At 45.3% G+C, this 11,823-nt stretch overlaps 1 non-coding gene across 1 annotated transcript; it reads left to right on the top strand.

Annotated features, from left to right (window-relative positions):
- Positions 1–8,154: 8,154 nt before the first annotated feature.
- On the top strand, positions 8,155–8,225 carry TRNAC-GCA (transfer RNA cysteine (anticodon GCA)). Its single transcript has one exon. It is a non-coding gene; the product is annotated as a tRNA-Cys (tRNA).
- Positions 8,226–11,823: the final 3,598 nt, after the last annotated feature.

The following is an 11,823-nucleotide window of genomic DNA, read 5'->3' on the forward strand; positions in this document are numbered from 1 at the left end:
ATCCCTCAAGAGGAGTACCATCACTAGGGCGCAATTGGAGATGGAGCTCCATGGGTGTAGCGGCAGTGTGTGTATCAGTAAGACCTGAGCGTGAGATCAAATCCTGAGTATAGCGATGCTGAGAGAGATAGTAACCATCATTAGTTTGATCAACCTCAATTCCCAGAAAATAACTGAGAGAAAATCAATCTGACATCTTGAATTGCTCACTCAACTTTTTCTTCACAAAAGCAATGTACTTCTGATCATCTCCAGTGATCAACATATCATCAACATAGAGAAGAAGCAAGGTACGACCGCGGTCAGATGTATGAGTGAAAAGTGCAGGGTCATGCTCACTAGAAGAGAAACCAGCAGCTTGAACCACAGAGCTGAACCGCTCAAACCAAGCACGAGGTGGTTGCTTTTTTCCCATAGAGGGCCTTTCGAAGGCGACAAACATGACCATCAGGAACTTCAATACCCAGAGGTGGCTGCATATAGAAAAAACTCATGTAGATCACCATGAAGGAAAGCATTTTTGACATCCATTTGAGAGATTTGCCAAGATCGAGCTGCAGCCACAGCAATCAGAGTACGAACAGAAATTGAAACAACGCAACCGTACTATCTATTGACGATAATTTGATTGCTGACAACACGACAACATCACGCTTCTCTTTCTTATTCTTATTTATATAACTGTCACTTTACCGGGCCGGAAAAGTGACACCGTCACGTCTCAGGGTCGTATGCCTGGAACAAGAAGGGTCGTCGTACAATTTCGGCGATTACAAAAAAGAAGGAGGCGAGCTCCCTATCCCTCTTTGTCTTTCCACTTCCCTCGTTCAGGAACAAACACTTCGCCAAATTCTTTTGAGTCCCGGCCCGGTTTTTCCCCACTAACCAATTACGTTACGACCACTGAACAAACTTGGTTGACGAACATGGTTTATGCGCCGCTAATCTAGCGGCTTGTCGAGCATTTGACAAACTCACACCATCCATTTCAAATGGGATTTGTCCCGTGGACACACGAGCAATCCAACCCGTCGGATTTCCTTTTCCTCTTCCCATTCGAACTTCTGCGGGTTTCCCCGTAATAGGAAGATCTGCGAGAACTCTTACCCATATCTTACAATTTCTTCGGAATTGTCCGCTCATAGCACGATGGAATTGTCCGATTGTAGCCCGACGCGCTGCTTCAATGGCTCGATATGAAAGACGACCAGCTCTACAACTTTTGGTGCCATATCTTCCAAAACCAAGTTGTGTACCATCCGGTTCGCGACCCCTACTACATCTGCATTTAAAATATTTACTATATTTCGTACGTTTCGGATATAGCACGTCCCTTCTTATTTTGACTATATGAGATCCGCACTTTGACACCTGAAATTCCGTTACGAGTAGATACTTCCGCAGGAGCATAATCGATTTTCTGGTTAAATACATTACAAGATGTTTTTCCATACTTTCCGCATTCAGTTCTAGCTATTTCCGCACCCCCTAATCGACCAGAACAACAAATACGTATCCCCTCCACCCCTTTTGGCATTATTAATGGAATATCCTTCACTATTTTACTAAAAATGGAACGAAATGAGATTGGATTGTTCCTCAGTTGAAAAGAGATGTCTTGAGCAATCAGAGAAGCACTTTGATAAACAGATTTGATCTTTACCGACTCAATTAAGGTATTAGTGTTTGTTCTATTAGACAAAAAAGATCGCATTTTTTGCACTTCGTTCAAATAAGAGTTGTACCCGTACGGAATTATCCTCTTTCTCAGTATGATCTCTATCATCATCTCTATTCCCTTTATCAATTTTCCTATCCTACCTAGGTCTATGAATTTCTCTATCAATTCCATTACCTTATCCTTACCCATGAGGTTCCTACATTTGATCCTAAATTGAGCTAGGAGTTGTTTCCGGGCATACTCAAAAAAAGGGTTATTATACACCCCAACCCCATCCCTTGGAAAAAAGAAGGTAGCACCGAAGAAAGGAAAGAGCGATATGGTGGTTTTTGTTGTTCCCGCGAAGCGAAGATCATTCGCTTGGCGAATGAAGTGGATCAACCTCTTTTTGGCTCGGGCCAAACACTTTTTCTCGCTGGTAGAGCTTTCTAAAAAAAAAGCGATGCGAGAGCGTATTCTCTTATCTAAGCTTCCTCCCTTCGCTCCCCCCATCGTAGATGGTTCAGCCACACCCGGTGCCACGAAATGATTGAGAACTAGGACGGGGTCGAAATGCATTTTATTCTTAGTATTAAAAAAGTATTGCATGACCGAATAATTCAAGGAGGGGCGCACAGCGGGGAGGGTCCTTTTTAGTAGATGACTCGTCGGGCCGTCAGAGCGGGACTTCTTTGGTAAAAATAACTTGATTCTATTCCTTTTTAGTAAGGAGGCGGCATTTCCCATAAGGAAAGGTATGTCATTTACAACCCCGGCGTATTGAGGCCGCTTGAAGGCCCCGCTCACCCGAAGTGATTTATCAAAATTCTTCTTTCTCGATGGTGATCGGTCATGGTATCCATAACGTTGCATCTTTTTCGGCCAAATCCGGATTTCGTTTTGCTTCTCCCGGTCGATCGACTCGACTCTTTTCCCTGCCCCCCGGCCTCTCACTTCGTTTCGTTCTTCCTCTGTACCCTCGCTTGAATGAAGACACCCGATCGGCCCGACTTTCCCAAATGTCGGCCACCAGCCCTTTTCCTGTAGTACGGGTCTTGATTTCTTGTCTTTTTTTCGTTTTAGTCGTGGTGATCGCCCGGGAAGAAAGAAATGAATGAATGTCCTTTTGGGAAAATGTAGAATAATACACCTACCGAGACGAAAGCCAAGGGCGAGTTTCGTAGGTGGACGTATCGAACTAAAATAAGATCTAAGATTGACATCTTGATACAATGATTTACCATAATAATAAATAGAGTCAATGGTGACAGAGCCGTGGGAAGAGCCGCTTCTTTTTTGCGGCGGGGGCTTCCATTCACCAGCGCAGACTACATACACGTGCTCTCTGAACCGTGCTAGATAGTCACCCATCACACGGCTCTCAAACCCAACCTGTGGTGGATCCCGGGGGACAAAGCAAAGTCAAAGCGCTTGATCCTTTGCCCCATACTTTGAGATCTTCCTCCCCGCCGATCAAGCAGCAACGCAGCTCGTGATAGGCTTAGCTTAAGCCGCTAACGTTCGGTTCGGATAAGTAAAGTCCCTTCGGTCGGTTCGCTCAGGTGGTCTTCCCTTATTTTCCCTAACGTTCAGAGTTGTTCTGGTTTGAGAAAGGAGCACCGCCAAGTCCACTAGGGGCGCCCTGAATGAATAAGAAATGGACAGCTGAGGTCAGGCTTGCGTGAAAAAAGAAGATAATAAGTTAGATGTACACACCTGAGGTTGGTAAGAACTGAGGGACAATGCCCCCCTCACTGGGCCCATCAGCGAAAGCAACTGCTACTTAATCGTAGGTTTGCTTTCGTGCAAGGCCCCCGCTGCTGGAACAGGCGGTTGTCATTTTCAAGTAAACGCCCCGCCCCCTTTCTTTGCCCGCCGGCCGCCTAGCTCGTTATTCTTTGAGATCTGGATAGAGTCTCGCTTCGGGGCGGGGGAAGCATGGATTCGATAGATCTATCGAATCCATGCTGCAAGCAGCAAGCGTAGGCTAAAAAGGCAATAGTCTAACGTTGGGGTAGGGCGCGCCAAAACAACCGGGGGCCCCTCCGGGGTCAGTACAAAAGTACTATATTCTTTCCACTTACTTTCATTGGCTAGCTGCCTTTTGTAGCGCGCGTACTCTGATCCTCTTCTACGAATCTACAACTCTCTTTACTGAGCGAGACTTCATCTATATCCCTCAAAGTGGATTTGGATTCCCATTTCTTCTTTGAATGACAGCTTCAACTAGGCTCCACCTTAGAGAGGGTTTTCGGTTTGAATCAAGATAGGGTCAGGGGCGCGTCGGAACGGTAGCTGCTTAGTCTCATCCGAGAGTCCAATCTCTTTGTACTGTGCTTGCTTTTGTGTCTTTGAATAAAAAAGAAAGAAGGGGGTCGATTTAGGCTCCTTCCCTTCCACTGCATAGCTGCGCTATCAGGTACTACGAGCCCTCTGCCCCACGCATCTAACCAGCTCGCGTGGTTCACCGGTTCCACCGAAAACTCTCATTTGTTGAAGCGGAGCATAGTGTGGCGTCGAGCGAGAAAGGTCTCTTTTTTGGTTTATTCACTGATCTGAAATGAAACTTAGCACTTGTTTTTTTATTGATTCCTGGGGCTAGGCGTTCGCAGAATCAGTCTATCCGAACCGCAGACGCACTTTTCAGATCAGTGACGGCCTCTCCAGCAGAGCTGGGCGCCGGGGCCCTGGATGCGCTAGCGATCGGCACATTAGGGGAGTACTTGCCCGGGTTTCTCGGCCTGGTATCCTTATCCTCGCGTTCATGATATCTACATTCAACTGTGCCCCGGAGACACGGTCGAAGCACGCCCGCCCCGTGTGCGTCTTTCACGACATGCTCTGGTCCCGGGTTTCTTCCTGTGGTCTTCTAGCGTTAGAAGAAGTCGTGTCCGTCCCGGACATCTGCAACGTCCTCTCACGCCTTTTTTGGGGGGACAAACAAAGATCAGGAAAAGACGGACCGAACCCATTCGGTGACTTTCGCGGTCGCCCTCACTGAACCGACTTGGATCTGAACTACGATTCAGATCAAGTCTTACCGAAATTGGATTTCCTTTTCGTGCCATATGTCGCTTAGACTTTACTTTTTCCCCTTTCCGCCCTTTCCTCTATTTGTTCGATAGGGTCTTCGTTTTATTCTAATTCTAAACCCATTGTCGTCCACAGTTTCCTTGTCGACGCGAAGGGGCCAGCAGCCCCCAAACCAAAGTCTGAGATCAGAACTCATACCGCGGTTGTGGCTTGAAGGCCGCATGCAAGTTCTTCAATATTTAGAGAGTATGTGTTAGTACGAGATCGCGCTATCAACTTATTTCATCTTTCTCGATGATTAGGACAAAATTGTATCCCTTAGGAACCGTACATGCACCTTTGTTTGGATGCCGATCTAATATTGTTACAATACGAAATACTTGAAGGCCACACGCAATTGACTCACCTACATTTTATGCTCCCACCCTTTTGTAGAAAAAGCCTCTGCCTCTGGGGAAGTGCTCACATCAACTCCAATTTGGATGGAGCTTCTCGATGGGTTAGAGCGTTTGCGAACCAAAAAGGGGAAAAACCCATCCTCCAAAGTAGTGAAGTGAGCCAGTACAATAAGACAATAGGTCTCATGGGCCAAGCCTGCTATCAGGCAGTGAGTGGGAATCAATCCTGAAAGAGAGAAGGTCTAGTGCTCTCAGAAAATATTTGATTCGCCGAAAAATTGGCTTTATCAGACCAATCCATGTTCAGAAGCCTTCCATCAAAAGTCAGTGGTCTAGGCCGCTTTCCTTGACTTTGAGTTGGATCTCATTCTTCTTCCCGGCACAAAAAGAGGGTAGACTTCATCCGAGACACATGGGTTCTTTTGCTTCCTTCAAAGAACTCGTCTTTGAGCCTCTAAAAAGAAGGGCATAGTATCCCAGCCACCTAGACCACCTAAAAGGAAGGAATTGGTCTTTAGCTTTGAGTGATCCAATCATTGGTGAATGGGTTCAGTAAGGTAGAAGGAAAGGGCCCCTCCCGACCTGGGAAATTCACAGCAGGAAAGACTGGCGCCGATCAGCGAAAGCGAACCCTTCAGTACATCGCGTTCAGCCCTCCCTCAAAATCCCATTTGTTTTATTGAGGAATCACTCTTGATCCTCTAAAGGCTCTTCTCCGTCTATAACTCAAAGTCCATCTGTCTCTCGTGGAAGCGCTTTAGAGTGCCTAGAAGATCCAGCAAACGGGGGTGCCAATGCTGTCCCAAGACCAGATCACGGTAGGTAGCTGCTTTAAAGAGGTTGGGAGACAGACTGGTGAACAATCTTCTTCTTGTTTTCTCCGACCTAGAGCACTCTTTTTTTCAATCGTACGAAGAAACTCCGTGAAAAACCCAGCTATCACTCCTATGAGACGGCTAACTCCCAACTCCCGATACATTCTTTAGAGTCGACCAAAGGACTCGTTGGTTTGGACATAGTTTCTTTGTTCCTGTGTTTCTGTTTTGCTCTCCCCCTTTTTTCACTTAGTTTAGTTGGAATGGAAAGAGAACTTCCTTCAGTTTTTCTTTTTTTTTGTTGCCTGGTTCGGTCTCTCCGAGTGGAATAAGTGGGTCCTTCTTCTTTTTCCTGACTGATGAAGGTCGAAACTGAAGATCGAATCAAGCGGAGTCTGGATTCCTATGTTCGTACCAACTCAAATGATTGATGAATTGGATCTTGAGTATGCTCACTTCGCTACTCAGCAAGGGTGAAAGAATGACAAAGAGACTGACATCACAGAGGATGGGAAGGACCCAATCGCCTGCCTCTTTCTTGGTCCACCCCCCCCTGGTGGGTACTTTATAGCTCACAACACGAGATAGGCAGATATGTGACATAGAAAAATTGCTTTCATTGACAACAAGACTCTCTTCCTGATTGGGATTGGTCTGTGCAGGATCTCCTTCCCTATGAGACTCTTGCTTCCCTTTGAAAGAGGCAGACCCCTACTTCAATTGTCATCTGACGACTCTTCCCCAGCTGTGGACTCAGACCTCTCACAACCAAAAAAAAGAAAATCAAAATCAAACGAATCCGAATATAACCAATCTATCGCCTTTGATGACTCGTTGACAGCCTCCTCAACCCAAGCTTCCATCTCCTGCTCCAGACATCGGCGCTTGCCCGCGCCAGTCCATGAAAGGTGGATGAAGGTGAGTTTGACTACGAACTCGAGGATGCTGGGAACGATCTCTTTTCGGGGAATCACTCCCGTCGAGAGGCCCTCTTCCTCCCTTTTTCTGAATCTGGGAGAGAGGCAAAAGAGAAGTCCAGAGAGACCTCGACTCTTTCAGGGAAAGGAGGGAGATCGAATGCGAGATGGAGTCCCTGCCGAATGGAATGGACATCCTTGGGGACAGCTGTGTAAGACTTAATTTACCATAAAATTGGACGGAAAAACTACTAAAAAGATCACAAGAAACCCAGCTCAAAGTGAATGGAGAGAGAACCCCTGCGCCTTGGAAGGATCTGAAGCTGTTCGGACACTCATAGACAAGTGAACTCCAATCCAGGATCCCTCGAAAAGTGAAGTGAACTAGCCAGGTAGAACAGTCAGGTTAGGAAAAGAGTCTTTCATGTCAAGGTGAACATAGACAGACAAGGTTAGTTTGTTTTCCTTAATTCTCAGAGAAAAGACTCGTTGCTGGAACCGAGAGCACTGGCGATTGCTTTCTTTCTGACCTTCAGCCGAGAAATTCCATACCTTCCACCGACTTCTTTTGTGTGTGGCCAGAACGTGATGCTTTCCAATGCCGAGTACTTTTCTTAACAATGTATGAAGCCCGTAAAACCGAAATCGATCCAAATCCACGACCTTGACGATCGAGGAAAAAGGGTATGTATTATTATGGTGTGAGCCTTCTTTCTTTTTGGCCTTAGATTATCATAAGCGAGGAATGGTGCGTGCTAGCCTTCAGACTATACTTTATTGTAGGGAAAGGGAAAAAATGGAGAATATCTTTAAGAACCCTAGAAAGAATTTCACTTGGAGCAACAGGGGTCAGGTCACACTATATCAATATCATAATTCTCTTTTTTTTAATTGATACTGATTAGCCGTAAATCAATTTGATTTTGTTATGCCATTAAGGAAACACTATTTGGGATACAATACCCATTTTAGAACCGTTCACTACTAACAAATAGAAAATATCAAAATAACAAATAATAACAAATAATATAGTTAATGGTTCCAATTTTTCCTAAATTTGGCAGTCTGTGACTGGAAATCCTTTCTCTTTTCAATAGAAAGAGAAGGTATTTAAGCAATGTGTGTTTTGAGATACAATCAATCGAAGAGAATAAAACTGGGTCCAATAAAAAACAGGAATGAATTTATTAAAAGGGATTGGAAAGGGATAAGTACAAAGGGATTCAACGATCTACAAAAAATCAAAAAGGGTTTAATAATCCCCTCCTACGAATAAAAATTAGTAAAATAATGTGGATGAATAAGATTTTGCTCGATTTTGGATCGGATTTGGCGGCATGGCCAAGCGGTAAGGCAGGGGACTGCAAATCCTTTATCCCCAGTTCAAATCTGGGTGTCGCCTGACCAAAAAAATACTTAGGATTTCTTATTGTACTGATTGAACTCGACAAATTCTTGCCCTGCATAAGCAAAGGAAAAGAACTAGGCCTGTCGATACTGGATTTTACCATAGTTCTAGTTCTAAAAAAGACTGTCAATTTCTTCTTAAAAATAGGGCTCTGGCAGGGTTCTGGGTAGTGGCCCAAACCGATACCAATAGGGATGAGGGATATATACTTATGAATTTCAGAATTGATTCTATTCCGCAATTCATAACTACGAAAGTAAGAGGTCGGAAATCTTGGTATCCAAAGGTCCCTAAAGGACATTCCTTTTTTGCTCCTAGGATTGAAGAAGAGATTATACGAAAGACTATCAAGACTTCCTAATTATCTGACACTACCTACACTAAAGTAAGGTCTACTGACTCTGTCTGGAATTAGATTGGATAGGCTGATGGGAAATTTAGGAGTTGTGGAAAGAAGAGACTTTCTTTCCATACTTACGAGAGACTCCGAGTACTCAAACATTCAATCAGGATGGTCGGTTAGCTCTTATCTTTTAGAATAACTTAGTAAAAAAAAAGTAAAAGTAATAAAAAAAATGAATCTCCTAACTCGGTAGCCCATGAGGTTCCAATGGTTAGTTTTGGATTTTTTCAGGCAAGAAAGCAAAGAAGAAGGGAGGATTCTCTATTACCAACTTCCCCCATTGTCCTGTCCTCATTGGTCATTCATCTTTCCCGATCTAGTGCCATCGTTCTTCAAGGTGCCGGAGGGTTTGAAGCATACCTACTACCCCTCCCCTGAGCTTAGTTCAGAGTTGCCTCAGCGCGCTCGAGTAATAACTGGGAAAATCAAGGCTGGACAGGTCTTCGAGCCAACTTCAGGAAGAAATGCAAGTGAAAGAGAATGCTCTCGAGGGCGCAGGAGTCTTTTTCTGTCTTTCTTATTTGAAATCCAAATCGAAATGCCTCAACTTGATAAATTGACTTATTTCTCACAATTCTTCTGGTTATGTCTTCTCCTCTTTGTTGGAAGATGAGTACACATCGGGTAATCCGCCCACGAGAGCCCAATCACAAGAGGCTCATACAGAAAGCAATCAGCCCATAGCCCAATATCGAGACCACAGCCTATTATTCAAACCACAAAGGATCCGTCTTTCATCGTCCAATCTTCTCGATCGAACATATTGACATCAATACTCCTTTCCATGGCCATTCACGGCCCGCGAAGATCAACCACTCGTGCCCGAGATCACTATCCAATCAAAAACCAGACTTCCAAGATCCATCTCACTCAGACCCTTTTGAATGTAGCGGATAACAACGGAGTGGGGCTATCGAATTGATATGTATTCGAATCTTAGGAGCTGGTAATCACTGATATGCTCATATTGGTGACGTTATTGTTGCTGTAATCAAAGAAGCAGTGCCCAAAATGCCTCTAGAAAGATCAGACAGAAGTAAGACGAGCTGTAATTGTACGTACATGTAAAGAACTCAAACGTGACAACGGTATGATAATACGATATGATGACGGTTGTCATTGATCAAGAAGGAAATCCAAAAGGAACTCGAGTTTTTGGTGCGATCGCTCGGGAATTGAGACTTATGAATTTCACTAAAAGAGTCTCATGAGCTCCTGAGGTATTAAAAATACTAGTAGTAGAGACTATGATATAGTAGGGTATCAGAATATAGATCAATTAGTAGATTGTGTCTGACGCATATACATGAAAAAAAAGAATAATTAGATAATAATAAGAATAAGAATTCGAATCTTAATAAAAGGAAGGGTTCGAATAGCATCTACTAATATTACCGAAAACTTTGTGAAAATACTTCTACGAGAAGGTTTTATTGAAAACGTTCGAAAACCATAGGGAAAGTAACAAATCTTTCTTGGCACGTGCCCCTGCTCCTGGTCTTCGAACTAGTCATTAATGGTCGGCAACATAGGTACCCTTTTTCGGTATGCGTTGCGAACACTTTCATTTTTAGCGTCTCATCTTCTCTGGAGAAGCTCAAATCGAACGGATAGAGCAGATGGTCCAACTACAGAACTTCTTCTTTTTCATTACTTCCATGGTCGTGCCCCGTGGCACGGCAGCACCCGTACTATTGAAATGGTTCGTCAGTAGAGATGTTCCCACTGGTGCCTCTTCTTCCAATGGTACTATAATTCCTATTCCTATCCCTTTATTCCCTTTTTTGGTCTATCTACATTTAAGGAAATTCATACGCTCCATGGACAGAGCAAAAAGTGGAGTGTTGGTCAAAGCAAGCCGCCCTATTCTATTACCAGACAAAATGGAGAGAAGCTCATCCGCTAGAAATGCTTTATTTCGTTTCGTTCCCGTTCTTCATTTCCTTATTATCGAATCCATGGGGGACTTGTCATATTTAGAATCTTTCTGCGGTCTGCTCTGTTTACAATTCTTTCGTACTCTCTTCTCTTTACCACGCGATAGGTCAGCGAAGCGTGAGCGGGCGCTCCGAAGTAAAGGCCAAACACTTCGGCCTAAGGGGAATGAGCAACAAAATGACAAGATGAGGTGCCCCGGGCACCCCCATATAGAAAGAAGGGTCGAAGGTTTTGGGCCTGTAGCTTTCCCCGCCCCCCCCTCGTCGAGTGGTGCTTGTTTGGGGGGTGTGCCACCAGAAAGCGGGCTTGAAGCTCTCGCCTTACCAACGAGCCGACTGCTGATGGCTGTTGGTCACGACTACTACAAAAAAGTGAAGATGAATCTTTCTATTTCACATGGAGGAGTGTGCATCTTTATGTTGGGTGTTCTTCTGTCGTGCGACCCGATGGCTTATGTGCGACCTGTGGCCCACGCCTCCTATTCTATTTGTTCAGGGCGGGCGGCGTGAACTCTGATTCGATCCGGGTATTCAATCCCGCCGCTGAGATGCTCAGTTGACTCCTTAACCTTGATAGGAAGATGGCTTATTCCAAAATTCGTGCATAAGGGTAAGGAACTTTGGATGAATTAATGCGAATGGGTGTAAGCCTCGCTGCTCGGAAACACCCAGTGCTGACCACACTGAGAGACACGAAAGCGCAGGTAATGCCAGTTGGCGAAGTGGCGTTAAGCATCCCTAGCGGTACGCAAAGAGAGGTCGTGATGATATCATCTACGTCCGTACCGCTCCTCGTGGAGTAGATCCCGCATCCAACCAACCCTTTTTTGACCAGGGAACGGGAGAATTCCCACTACCGCTGGCAGGCCAGCCGGGCCGTGAGCGCGGTGGGAACGGGCTTCCCAAAAAGCGAGCCCCGGCCCGGGTCAGCATAGAATGGGGGGGACGGCCCTAATGTTGTGTTGGCCGGGTTGCGGGCGGATAAAAGCGGACGTGGGGACTCGGGTCGGGGCACAGCGTAACTAAGAGAGCCATTCCATTTAGGGCGAGACAGAATGGGCGGGCACAAGTGGTCTGGTGTCCGAGCCGATTGGTCAGACGACGACTACTGCACATATTATATTAGCCGCCTATCCCGGAATGGACTGGGATGGAATAGAAAGAACGCGAAGCAGCAAGCAAGGGATGAGCGCTTTGTTGCGCCTGCGCATACGTTTTCTTGCTGGGTCGGTTTGTTTTTGGGGGGTGGGGC

Source organism: Aegilops tauschii, unplaced genomic scaffold, assembly GCF_002575655.3.
Source record: "Aegilops tauschii subsp. strangulata cultivar AL8/78 unplaced genomic scaffold, Aet v6.0 ptg000617l_obj, whole genome shotgun sequence".
In the NCBI taxonomy this organism is placed as follows: Eukaryota; Viridiplantae; Streptophyta; class Magnoliopsida; order Poales; family Poaceae; genus Aegilops; species Aegilops tauschii.